The sequence below is a fragment of the Vicugna pacos genome, unplaced genomic scaffold (genome assembly GCF_048564905.1).
Source record: "Vicugna pacos unplaced genomic scaffold, VicPac4 scaffold_102, whole genome shotgun sequence".
Taxonomy (NCBI): Eukaryota; Metazoa; Chordata; class Mammalia; order Artiodactyla; family Camelidae; genus Vicugna; species Vicugna pacos.
Window position 1 is genome coordinate 961824 of NW_027328782.1, and position 14376 is coordinate 976199.

The 14376-nt window shown below is 39.9% G+C and overlaps 2 long non-coding RNA genes across 2 annotated transcripts in view; one reads left to right on the forward strand and one right to left on the reverse strand.

The window, feature by feature from the left end:
• Positions 1–14376, forward strand: part of LOC140694698 (uncharacterized) — a 321210-nt gene that overhangs the window by 235325 nt on the left and 71509 nt on the right. The window lies entirely within an intron of this gene.
• Positions 1–14376, reverse strand: part of LOC140694687 (uncharacterized) — a 50587-nt gene that overhangs the window by 5287 nt on the left and 30924 nt on the right. Inside the window, exons 4-6 of the long non-coding RNA XR_012070264.1 lie at positions 8587–8761; positions 8312–8409; positions 1578–1701 (exon numbers count right to left, since the gene is read on the reverse strand). This is a non-coding gene — a long non-coding RNA (uncharacterized lncRNA). The remainder of the gene's footprint in view (positions 1–1577; positions 1702–8311; positions 8410–8586; positions 8762–14376) is intronic.

Consider the following 14376-nt stretch of genomic DNA (forward strand, 5'->3'; position numbering starts at 1 on the left):
TAGGAAAATGAATAAATCTGAACAATCTCTCTAGAATAGCTGTTATGCCATCCTGTTATGTAGGGTAGAGTTAGGCTGAATTATTTAATTGGTATTTTAATGAGACTATAAAGTTCTAAAAGTCCTATCAATTTCTCCCAAAAGCGTACAATTTTTCCTTTCATGACCTTTATTTGACTTAATTGGAACAATAACTTTTTTCCAAGGCTTTTTTTTGTGTGTATTAAAATACCAAATGATATGCTGCCCCCAGAATGTTGTTGTTATTATTAATGCTGGTAATAGCCCCAATAACACATATTTACAATTATGACTCATTTTGAATAACAGGTCATTGGCTTAAAGTCCTTTTGAAAATAAGAAGAATAAATGAACATAATTTCTACACCAGGGACAGCAGCTGCACCCTTAATGGAACCTGGTCACTAAACACAACAAAAGCAAAGATGAAACTCAAATCAGACACCAGGCCACAAAGCATAGCTGACTGAAGATGCCACAAGATGACCTTTCATTCACCGAGGGAACCAGATGCGTTTCTATGTATAGTGTATATTTTTAAAAGCAGTTATTTTATATATAGAATGTAAATTAGGAAAAAGAAAACTCCCTCTATCTGTAGACTTATAAACAGGAAGCACAAAGGGGTGACTTTGCAGACATGAACCTGCATGCTTAAATGCAAGGCCTATTGACAAAAATCCTTTCCTGTCTCCTAAGCTTAAAAAAAAAAAAAAAAACTACTTCAAGGCAATGGTGAGCTGAAAGGGCTCAGACACAAAACGTGCACATCATCAGCCTTCTAGTAGATAAAAGTGCGCCATGCATAATAGTAAAGATAAAGTTTCCTATGGAAATCTATTTTGAGATGCAACAATTTAAAGGCAACTGAGAGCTCAAAACCAAGTTCAACCAAAGAGAAACAGAGCCCAAGCAAATGTACAGAAATGGACAAAGACATTGGAGAAGGAGGGATCTGTGTTCTACCGATACTCCAGATCAGCAAATTCATCCTGAAATCAAGCCAGTGATGTGCCATGAGGTCACTCAAGGAATCAGGCAGAAAACATCGGCCAGAAGAAATAGGAACAATATCAAAGGCAGGTGTGAGATGTGGAAGGGGTGACCCTGTGAACCTTGCTGCAATGAGGCAGGATGCTTTTGCGGGCTTTCTGCACAGGCTGGCTGGCTCACATGACTCTGTTTAGAAGGATATCAGGCAACAGCTGTGCCACACGGGCTACATCCTGAGCTGAGTCACATCTAGTAATGGTTCTGAGTTCATCCTTAGACGACATGACCAGAAGGATCTGAGAATCAATGGTGGAGATGTACCTGAATGAGTATCCCATTTCATTCTTTGGCAGTCAATCTTCAGCTTTGTACAACATAAATATTGACAAAGATACACACAGGCATCCTATTTGAAAGCCTGACTGCATAACTGCATCTAATGGAGAAAAGTGGGTTCCGTTTCGGTATGCTAGGACATTGTTTGGCTCGGTAACCGATGCTTCTGAGACCCAAAGCATACTCTAGTATAACCGACAACACAGAAATCTCCACTGATGACTTACTCATTTCAGGGTATTCATAAAATAACCCCTGTTTGTCCATGGGATACAGATGGTTGTCCAGTTCCCATCGTGGAGTGGTCTGTTCTGCTCCCGAAATTGTGGCACCATTAGATTCATGACCCAGCTGTCAAACAGATCAAATTATAAGGCAGGATATTATCAGACCAAGGTCATAAAAGTATTACTGACATCTCAAGCTGAACACATCATCTTCCCAAGAATTTAATTTCTTGTTTTCAGGATAAATTTCTTTTCATTGCTGCCTCCCTACCCTCAAATATTGTGAAAACTAGTCCTGACTACGCACCTTGGGTTTACCAAAATTGTAACGACTACTACTACTTTATCTCCTACCTCCTTTTCAGGTGGGCATTTTAGATTTTAGAAGATGCCTTCCCTCATTTGACATTTTTACCCCCATTTCTCTGCTATTATCCACCATGGCCTTTCCAGTCTGAAAATCGTCAGAGAAAATAAGTAAAATAAAGTAATACAGGGACTTTGAGCTGGTGATAAGTGCTGTGGAGGAAAATAAAGGAGGGTGAGGAATGTGTGCTAGGGAGGAGTGGGGATGGGGCAGTGACCTTTGAATAAGGCAAAGACAGAAGCAAAGGGGTGGGCAGCGGAGGGGCAGAGGGAACAGTGATCACAGGCCTGGAGGACACTCACGCAGGACAGACATCATGGAGACTGGTGTGGGCCACAGTGAATAGGAAATAAGTGGTGGTTTTGGGGGTGGAGCCTTAGAGGCTGCCGTGAGGATGTGGGCATCTTTCCCTTTGAAGGAATTGCGGAGCCATGGAGGGTCACCGAGCAAAAAAGTGATACTCTAACGTTGGATAGAACAGGTCCAAAACCCTAATTTAAGCTGAACAAATCAAGGGCCAAAGAAGTGACATGCCACCTCAAATTCAGTGCAGAGCTTGAAAGAAACACAGCCTCGACTCGCAGCCCAGTGCTCTGCCCCCTTCTGGATGCTGTCCCATAGAGCTATCTCTAAGGATATTTTTTTCCTCACTTAGAGGCTTGTGGGTCAACTGAATGCTTCCCCCTTTTTCAAATGGTAATTTGTCCTGAAAGGAAATCAGATTTGGCAGTGAAACAAGGCATGGACCTGTGACCTACAGAGCTCTTGTCCCTGAAAGCAACAGCTGGCACGTGGTTTACTCGTGGAGTTCAGCAGAAGAGACAGAGCAACAACAGACAACATAGCGTCTGGCTGAGCTTCGACTGACTGGACTGCACGTTTGGATGGATTTCAAATTTGGACAGTGAGGTGGCTTCACATGAAAGGCAGGTGTATACATCATACATGCCCACACGTCTGTATGCATACACACGTAGACACACACAGAGCATTTGATGTGACTTGTAAAGAGCTGCCTCTGCTTGGTTTCCCACGGCCTCTAATCTCAGCATTAACCTTTCACTGGCCATGCTCCCAGGTTTGCTACGAGATTTCTTTGCAATGGAACATGCCCTTCGCTTCACAAACTTTCCCCACTTCTTTCAATGACATTAGGGGAAGAGCAGGGAGCTCTGGGAAGTGCTGGGGATATGGACTCGAGATACCCCTGAATCTGAATCCGCACTTCATGGCTTATTTGTTATTTAACTTTATTTACATTCAAAATGCAATTGTTGCAGATCTCAGAAGATGATTTACACTCACTGCTATGGCAGAATGTTGCGGTTAGTAGACCCACCACTGGATCCTCTTATTCAACACGTTCTTCCAATATTTCAGATATTACTGTATCACAAATGCCCATTTCTATATTTTGATATCTGCTTTTCAGTATAATTATCTTCCTTCTTTATTCTCTAAATCTTATGATTTTAAAACATTTTTCTGAGAAGTGTTTCACAGGCACTTTACATATGATAATTTGATAAAGCGATCCTGGAGATCAAAACCACATTTAAAATCCTGAGATAAACTCAACTGTGTCATATATATGGCTAGGTTTAGTCTGCTTAATTTGTTACTTTGTTTAGTAATTTTTGTTTCAAACAACAAGATCCTACTGTATAGCACAGGGAACTACACTCAATAACTTTTAATAGCCTATAGTGGAAAAGTATATAACAAGGAATATATATATATATATGAATCACTATGCTGTACACCAAGAATTAACAGTATTGTAATCTAATTATACTTTCAACAAAAAAAGTTGAAATAAAATTGAGAGATGAAACTTCCACCGTCCAGGATGCTATCATGATGAAACGATTCAAAGCAGGCCAGGTATTAGCAACCCCCTGACACAGCAAAACCCCATGTGGGGTCTTCCTTTTGAGCAGCACAGTCTAACCGGCTGTGGTCACCTGTAAATAAGGTTGAAGTTACTTAGACCCTTGGCTTGGGATCACCGTGGCCACAGGGGTGGGGGTCATTGCAGCACCTACGAGAATGACGGGGCCAGCCTGCTGCTGAAGCCGCTCCCCAGGCCGCAGCCCAGAGCGCTGCAGGCAGGTCTGAGGTCCGGCCGGGGGAGCGCAGCTCCACAGCCCCTCGGAGCCCTGCAGTGCGGGTGGCGCTGGGACCACACTCGTCCATTACCCTCCCTGGCACCCAGACTCGGGATTCTCCTGGGGGAATTTTTCTCTGCCTCATACTTCCTGTCTCAGCCACTTGTGGAATCCGGTCCATGCCCCAGGGAAGAAGGGCTTTTACCCTCCGGGACCCAAATCCATCACGGTTTGGATCCAGAATGAAACTTCCATGTTAACTCATCTGGCGCTCCCTTCTTGTGCTGAACTGCCCTCCCACGTCGGTGGCATTAGGTCATATTAGAAGTCCCGACTTGCTTTTCCTTAGCTAAGACTCTGAGCCTCTTGCTCAGTCTTCCTGAGTGGAACCACTCATCAGTGGCAGAAAAGCTTGGGCTGTCGTCCACCCATCATTGTCCTCCGTCTTTTGGGTTTTCTGTTGGGTTATGGTTCTCATGCAGGGATATCAATTTGCACATGAGAAGCACCTGTAGACATTTAAAAAAATACAGACACTGGATACTCTGCCCTCTCCAGCCAAGGCTGGAAGCTTTCTCCCTCTAGCAGGGGTTACACAATCATTTGCTTGGGAATTGACCACACATATTGGCATAATCATAGTAAATTGCCCTTTACTCTGTGCTTGCCACGTGGCATTTTCTACTTCATGTTGTCTTTGTACCTTTATTATCACATTTAATCCCTGCATTATTGATTATCACCATTTCTGTTGAGGACACTCCTACTTGCTAACCTTGAATACAAGTATTTTTGATTCTCTTAATCTATTTCATTCCTGAGTTTCCTGTTCCTGAATTTAAAGAGTGAATTATGGACACATGTATTTAAGATTCTCTTATTATATGTATCTGACTCATCCTCTAACCAAATCATATCTGGAGAAGAGAGATTTTCTCTTTTAATCATTTGATTTTCTTATTATATAGTAGTACATACGCACAGTGGAAAATGTAGAAAACATATAAAGTAAGAAAATTACAGCCATACATTATCTAAACACCAAAGGACAATGCTATGTCATTTTGGGCATTTAACTATTTTTCTTAATATTTTATCATAAAATTTCCCTAGGAAATTTGCTTAACCCTGGAATTGTACTAGCCTTTTGTCCAGTACAGAATAACATTCCCAGAAATGACCCCGACATCAAAATGGTATGTGAGGCTGGGAAGGCCACAGGGCACACAGCTTATCCTCTGAGTCCTACAAAGAATGCTGTTAATTCACTGATGTTATGCATTCGATGCCTGTGAGTCAGTCACTCACTCAGCTGGCTCGGACTGAGACCTACGTTATACCAGGTGCCGACCCAAGTGCTGGGGAGACCCCAGAGGGAGCCTGGATCACGGCATCACTGTCCTTCTTTATTTGCTCCCAGAATCCTACTCAAGAACCCTACATGGTACTGGGGGGATGGAGGCAGGTGAGATACAGTGAAATTCATTTCATTATGTTCCTTTAGACATATTTAAATAGCATGAAAATTGTCGCTAATTTTGATAAGTTTTCTTTTCCCTTCCTATGTATTTTTGAGGATGGGTATAGTTTTGGTGCAGCAACAGTAATTGATAGATCTTTGGTATGTTAGGATTTTATATGAAAAATTAAGAAGGAAACTGCACTTATACAAAGAGAAGAGGCAGTGAGGAAAAAACAAGCCACCCTCGAACTTGGCTACAATTCAGAATTCCTGGTTTTCAAAAAAGGGAAACATAATTCAAAATATATTCTCTAAATATTTTAGCCCCTAGTAGAAATACATGGAGGCAAAGTTCAGCTCACTGGAACCTAGAACAATGTGCTTACTTAAGCGAAGGTATAAACAGACCACAGATACTATAATGCATCCTTTATTTTAAACTAGTTCATGTGAACAAGTTTCATTTCACATAAACTGCTAAGTAACAGTTTTGGAAATATATCCTTCTTGATTGGTAAAAATAGCTCACGGATTACCAGATTCAACAAAATTTAGTATTAAATAATTTACTTATTTCCTTCAGGAAATGCTTTTGAGTAATCTGAGTTAAGTATTTCCTCTATCTGATCTATTACTTTTCACAGAGAAAAGTAGTATTATTTGCACATGACCTACTTTTACTCCTCTGGAAATACCTGACTGTGAGCTCAGGTTAAGGGTTGTCTACTGAACAGCAGAGAAAAAAAGATTCATTTCACAGTGAAGATCAGAATCTTTTTTTTGAAGGGCGTGGTGAGCTGGGGGACAAGGGAAATGCCTTTGTTTCGAGACAGACCCCAGTATTCCATACTGAAGCTGAAAGATGTAGCCCATGTGAAGAAACTGGGAAGGACACACTGACACCCAAAGATGTTCACTCGGCAAAAACAGAAGGAAAGAAGCAAAGAAAAAATAATTTAACTGCCCTATAAGGAGAATGGACAGAAACTTGGTAATAAGGGAGAGAGAAGGAAGGTTAGGGAAGGGAGGAGAAACAATGAAAAGAAACTTGGTTGTGGTGGGCAGAATACCAGGTTTCTGGAGCCTACAATGAAGGATGATAAGAAAAAAAGTAAAGTTTAAAAAAAGTTACAAAGTTTATAATAGTTTAAAAATTAGAAAACAAAGTTAAAAAAATAAATTTTTTTATAGTGGCATGGAAGATTTTAAAATGATGGATCTTTTTATTTCAAAATTCAAGTTGTTTGAGTTTCTCCCCATGCTACAAAGAACAATAAGACCTGCTTGTGTAAGTGGTTTTGGGGGACACCACAGAGAGGGGCGAGCTCTGCAGTTAGGTTGGCCAGGAGCAGAATGCTGGTGTGGAAGGCAAGACAGAAGAGAGATCAACAGTTTCATGAAAACAGAAACTCAAAGCCAGAAATTATCTTAAAAAGGTTAGTGTGGTAGGCAGAAAAATGTTCCCCGCCATTATGTCTATGTCCTTATCCCCAGAACATAGGAAGAGGTCAGATTCCCTGGCAAAGGGGCCTATGGTTGCAGATGTGGTTAAGGTTGCTAACCAGTCAACTCTAAGAGAGACCAGCTGGATTATAGATGTGGGCCCAGTGTAATCACCAGGGTCGTTAAAGGAGGAAGAAAGAGGCAGAAGAGGGGAGAGAGGACAGGAGATCTGACCACAGGATCAGAGTCAGAGGCACACAACCATGCTGACCTTGAGAAAGAGAAAAGAGGTCACAGGCCAAGAGACGCAGGTGGCCTCTGGAAGACAGAAAAGTCAAAGATACAGGTTCCCCTGAGGCCTTCAGAAACAGCCGTGCCAACACTTTGACTTCAGCAGGCTTCTGCGTTCAAGAACACTACAAGGTTAAATTTGTGTTGTTTAGTGGAGACTTTTTCTTTTTTCTTCCTACTACCATGATGTTTGGGGATACTAGTTACAACAGCAACAGAAAGCGAATACAGTAAGCTCCTTGAAATGTTCAGAAATTGCAGATAACACTGGACAGTCCACTTTGATGTGGGATTGTGCTTATGTGAAAATCAAAGGGACAGTGTGACCTTTGCTAACATCTGCTTTTCTCATTTTTAGGAAGAGAACAGTAAGTCAAAACCTCTGTTGTTATTATTTTAGACAAGTGTCTCTTAAAACATTATGTAACCCTGTGCCTTAGGACCCTAAGAGAGTCTCTGTTCTTAGAAAAACCTGGATTCAGAGAGATAGGGTCTTACATCTGAGTCCCACAGTGGTCTCTTATTGGCAATGAGAGCTTGGGCAAATCAGTTACCCTCTTTAAGCCACAGGATCTTCGTTTGCAAAAGGAAGATAAGAATAAGGATTGTTTGGGTGATTAAATTGTACACACACACACACGCACACATACATATTTGTACAACATTTAATACAGTGACTAGCACATACTAGGCACTCAACAAATTCCTGTTATGGAATTTTAAATGCATATATAAAAGGAGGAGAAATTTGCAGGAAGTTGTAGGAAAACTTAGTTCATGGCCCCAAAAAGGGCCATCTCTCAATGGGCTCTGATCAGTCAGTCCCCAGTGATGTGCTAATAAGCAGAGACTATAGCACTTGAGGATTTATGTTAAACATAAAAAGGAAGGTATTTAAACATAATTATTAAACAGCAGGTACGTTTATACTGTTGGCTGGATCATCTTATCCGGAGAGCTTTAATAAGCAGAGAGTCTCCCCTGTTTTAGTGATGGGCACGCAGGAAAATGACGTGGGTGGGTGGGCCATTCTCACCCCAAGATCACATGACTGAGTACTCACGGAAGCAACACCTCTTGTATGTTATTCCAGATGGACTGTCCTCCCATGATTATTGTCAGCTGTGTCATCAGTTCAAGGAGACAGACACTTGGGTCACACTGGAATATTAGAAAGAAAATCTCATCTAAATTTTAGATAGCTCTAACATGAAATAAAGTCATTATTTTATGCCTAAAAAAAATCTAAGGAAAAGAGAGTAAAGACACTCCTCATTGGGCAACTAAGAGAAAACCTGAAACAGGTTAGACTGTCAGAACACAAAGCTGTATTCACACCTCTTCATTTCTGTATTGTTACAGGCAATACACCAGATCTCACGGATAAGTCACAAATCTGCCCTTAAAGAATGTGATGTAGAAACACGAGGAGTAGTAGTTGACAAAATGGAACAAGAACACCTTCATGGCTGGGTTGTTCTCATAGTCAGTCTGGTCCTTGGGAGCTCTCCAGCTAGAATAAAGAAAAGGTAAGTCTGTAAAACTGTGAATGGCTTTGAGACCCTAATCAAAGCCACGGACACATGAGTTAACACAATAAATATGTATATAAATATATATATATATATATATATATATATATATATATATACACACAATTCACACTGTTTTCATATCAGCTGTTTTGAATTTCTTAACATATCCACTATGTTAAGTCCAACTGTACACATTGTTGCAAGAGTTTCTCCCACTAAGAAAGCAATATCCCACAAGGCAAAAAAAAAAAAAAAATCACCCGTTCCTTAAAATTTATAAGCACAACAGTATCCAATCGGCAAGAACTGTCCTCTGTCAGGTGTTATTTGAAAGAAAGCTACTTCTAAACATCCTGCTAAATAATATTCTCTTGTCTCCCTGAATGGCAGTAAGGTAGGACTATTGAAGAAGACAAACAAAACACGGGGCAACTTGCTAGAAGCATTTGGGGAACATAAAACGGGTCATCCTCTTAGTTCAGAATTTGAATTGGTCTTAGTATTTTCAGAAGATGACCACTGAGCAGACCACTGGGAGAATCACCCAGCCACATGCAATGTGTGGGAAGCACTTAACTTAGGCTGCTAAGCCGCTGGGTGGGATACAAGCCAGAGAGAAGAAACATTTATTATAGAAGCCGCAGCTGATGAGAATGGAGCTACACTAACAGGAAAAGCATGGGGGGAAGACACATAACAGTGTGATTACTTATCCTCTCCGTAACGCACAAGCAAATCTGCCACTGGAGCCACCACCCTCTTCCACTTATTTGCAATACAGAGACTATTTACTTTCAACAGTAGGGTACATTATCTAATGTAATTGAAATTATTATTAAGCACTGACATATTTACACAGAGCTTGGACATTCTAAAGCTTCCTTTGTCCCTTTTACTAATGCAAAAATGGAGCTAATTCACTTCTCATATAGGCTAGAGAAAATAGGTTTGCACTTGAAGTTAACTAAAGACTATAATGTACTGCAATTGAAGTGCCTAAAAGATAGTCTCTGTTTTGACCTGGTTCTAAAACTGGTGTAGAAATTATCTCAGCTGCTGGAGGAGCTTACCAGAGTCAGTCATCATGATTGCCACTTTCTCATATATGGCGTTCAGGGTCACCATGATGATAAAACTGATGAGGGAAGCAGTGGGGCATGGCCCACCTGCACAGTCAGGTACTTTTGGGTTGGGTCTGTTCCATTCAGGTTCTTGGGAAGTTTTGCAGAAAATACAATGAACACTGAAAGTCCGTAGACAATTATCCAAATAACTGAAGCAATGGTCAACAGGATCTGACAACCCAAAAACCCAGCAGCCTGAGACTCACAAATGATCGTATTTTTACACAGAAAACTTGCCCCCAACCCAGCTTAAACAGAAAACATGCATGTGTTGTAAACTTCACATAAACGTGAGAAGTGATATAAATCGCACGTAAATGCCATAAGAGACGTGAATATCAGGCATGTTAAATTTTAGTGGAGGAGGAATGGAAGATGTCAAAAAGAATGAGTGCATCCAGTAATGTAACACGCTGGCAGCAGGAGCAGCTGTGTGCAGGGCATAGGGAATATATGGGAACTCCACTTTCTGTGAATTTTTCTGTAAACCTAAAACTGCACTAAAGAAGGAAGCCTGTTAAGTATATTTTAATGGGTGAAAATGGGGTAACTGGTGGCATGTTCTTTTGGAGGGAAGTCTGTGATAGCAGAACCAATGAAAGTATCCCTTCTACATCTGCAGAATTACTTAGGTTATGAACTAGTTGTAACCCATGAAGGGGATATGCTTCCTTTCAAGGGAGAACCTATCACTGATTCAGGGTTCAGCAGGTGCTAGCTGTCGTCTTCATTCTGGATAGAACCAGTGAAGCTGTGGACATGCCCTGAGGGAAAGAGTGGAAGTGACAGCAGGTCTCTGCTGATGAAAGCTTCACATGCTTTTCATACTTCTTGAGATCTTAAAATGGCAGGTATTCCTACTCCCTGCATTTGCACAAGATTCATGTCCCTGATCCACTGTAGTTCTGACTGTGTGGACCCAAGGGCAGCGGGGGTGTCTGAAGCATAATTTGCACGTGGCTAATAGGGTTTCAGTTCCTCACTAGGCAGGATTTTTTCTGGCCACTGAAAAATGCACATTAAAGATCCCATTTTTAAACTGTTTTCCTTCCATCTACGTTCTTGGTCATAGTCCAGAAGCATGTACTCAGTGTCCCTGGCTGCTCCTGCTTGCTGCCCCAGAGAGAAAGCTACAAAGAATGTGAATTTCAGGACTAAGTGAACCACATCATGTTATTTACAGTAACAGCGGGTGGCTGGCTTGCACCTGCAGGGGAGAGCAGAGGGAGTGTTTACAAGCCCCTCCTGGAGCCACACTCCTGCATCTGGATCCCAGCTCCGATGCTAGCTGTCCGGCCTTGTGCAAACTTCTTAACCTCTAGGGGCTTCAATCTCCTCACCCATATAATGGGGGGATAATAATAGCAATTTATAGGACTATTGTGATGAGTCAATTATTTACTAATTGTGAAAACAATTGGAACATTAACCACAGGCATGTGAAAAACTCTACCTAAGTATAAGCTATGAATATGGTGACCAAAGTCTTAAAAAGGTGTTTTTCTTAGTTTTTAAGCCATCAGTTTGTAGAGAAAGCATTTTATTTTCTCCTCTACTCTCTTTCATCATCCTTTTCTTCACAGTTAAGTCTTCATGCTTGTGAAAGGAATAACTCTTTGGTGTGTGTGTGATTAAATGTGAAAATTAGTTAAGGCTGAGAAAAATCTATTATAGAAGGTATATTAAGCCTTCCTCTCTTGTACAGCACATATAGGCCATTTAAATAGTAAGCATTTTTTTAAAGTCTGCATAATAATTTTTTAATTATGTATTAAGTAAACATAATATTTAAGAATGCTTAAATGCTTACTATTGCTTCAGCACACATCTATTTTTAAAAATCCTCACAATCACCCTGTGGGGAAGGTAATATTATATCTCTTTTACAGATGTGGAAATAGAGCCACGTGGAGATGTTGCAATTTGCCCCAAATGAAGCAACTATTAAGTGAAAGTACTGAAATACACAAACAGCCCAAAGACACACTAACTGTATATCACTGTCTCCTACATGGTCTGTAAAATCAATTCTAATTCATTTCAGAACTTTTACAAACTTGACACATTTCCATTTTTCTTCCAAGCACTTAATGGGTTCACTATTTCTTAAGAAACAGGAAAGCTTTCCATTCTCCTTCCTCAAGTTTCTTCTTACTTATCATCTTTTCTGATCATAAATTTAACATTTGCTCATTAAAGAAAATTTGCAAGTACTCAGTAGTGGACAGAACTGCTGTCCTGGATCTGTCCCCAATCTTAGAAGAGGACCCAGAACTTGCTTTAGGATAAATAACCTCCCTTTTGTTTTTAGTCCTGTGATTTAACCTCGATTGACTCTTTCTGAAGCACCAGAAGTAGATCTCAGTTGGTTTAAGACAAATAATACCCCTCATTCTATTGGCCTCGCACATGATTGGAGAATTGACAAATAACTCAGGAAGAGCCACTATTATGTGAGGAGATACATGCTGATGCCCATGTGAATCATAAGCTTCCTCTATCAAGAGAGGAAGCTGCCAAAAGAGACCTGTCTTGGTTTGGATGGATGATCTGGGATGCTGCGTGCCTAGAAGCATCATGCTGAGACATCTTTGGACACAGAATGAAGACAGGACAAAAGCAGCCCTTGACATCATCTGGGCTAAGGTATCTCTCCTTGACTGAAGCCAGACCTCAGACCTGAGGTTTTCATTTACAGGAACCAATAAATCCCATGGATCCCCATTTTTTGGTTGTCATTTAAACACATTGGAGATTGATTTTGTCACCTAGAATCAAAAGACTCCAACTCTGAAAATGAATAAAAAATAATATAAGAATAATGCTTTGACCTATAGACATAATTCCTTCAGAAGAGTGCATTGTTTGTATATTACAAATCATTTTATATATTAATTTAATTCTCCAATCTATCATAAGCATAACACTTTGACATGTCATAAAATATTTTCATGGACACACTTTTCATGACTGCATACTATTCTACTTTGTGAAGAGTTGGAAGAATATTTTGGCTGAGATTTTATATATATATATATATATACACACATATAAAAGTATGTCTGTGACTTGCATCCATACTGACTTTTCCCTGCCATTTTGAAATAATTCCTGATTAAAAGTTTTTCAAAGCTGAATTAGTGGATTAAAACATATGAATATTTTTGACTCGATATCAACTGCCAGACTGCTTTCTAAGAAGGCTTGAGGAGTACACCAGAAATTAACACAGCATTGTAAATCAACCATACTTCACAAAAATTATCCAGTAACCTAGGCATGGGATTGGTGATCACTGGCATTTCATCCCCATAAACAGAGCTGTGTCACTTGAGAGGTGGAAAACTATTTCATTTTGATGTGCACTGAGTGAATTACCATTGAAGTGTGCCATCAATTTTTTCTTTTGTGAATGTGTGTTCATCTTCTCTGCCTTCTACGCTTCTGAGATATTTTGATATTACCTTTGAAGTGTTCTGAACTCTCTATGTATTGAAGGAATTAGCCCCTTGTCGGATTTGTAAACAAATAACATTCTCTGGTGTTTTGTTTAAAATTAGGATGCTCTGATGCATGGAAATCTTTGTATACTTTCCTCTGAAACTTACTGTTCATCTAGAGGTTGTATACTCATCCATATTAATTTCTAGTTTTTTTTCTAATTGTGTTACTTTTTAAATGTTTCTGGAATTTATCACAATATATGGTTCACTGTATGATTTCAATCTTTTCTTTTCCCCCCAAGTAGCTAACAAGTGTTCCATTCACTGAATAACCTTTATTTATCTCCCTGATTTGTAATGCCTTCCATCTCTTATATTAAATTATTATTGATATCAGAGCCCATATCTGGACTTCCTGCCCTATTTTCTAATCTGGCTATTCTTGAACTAGTAAAAACTCATTATCTTATTAATTATTATATTACTAATATGATTTTATTCACAATAAACCCAAATCAATTTTATAACTTCTGATATTTTGGAGATATGATCTTTTAATCTAGAATCATGTGATTAAAGCACTTTTATATCTTTCAGTAGTTTTTACTTTTATTTTTTGATAGTTCCTACTATCCTTTTGTTAGGCTATTCTTAGACATTTTACCTTGGTTGTTACACTTGGAAAATTTTAGAAATCTTAATGCCTCCATCTGGTCTCTTAATCAGACCCTGGAGAATCCTAAACCACTGATCTGATTTGAACAAATGAGGTGAAAAGAATTTGGGGAAGCACTGTGAGCAGAAGAGACTGTGGAACCTCCAGAGCGGCGCCCTGCATTGGCTCAGATGTTCTCTGGAAAAAGTTTTCTCTATGAGACTACATAGTTCCCAGCTTGACTTTCAGTTTTCTCAGCATTTCACATTAGATTTTAAAAGTCTGTGGCAGGTTCTTACAAAGCAAAAGAGCACTTGCACAAAGGGTTATATGTATACACTTTCCCCAGGTGGTAAATGGAACACGCTCTT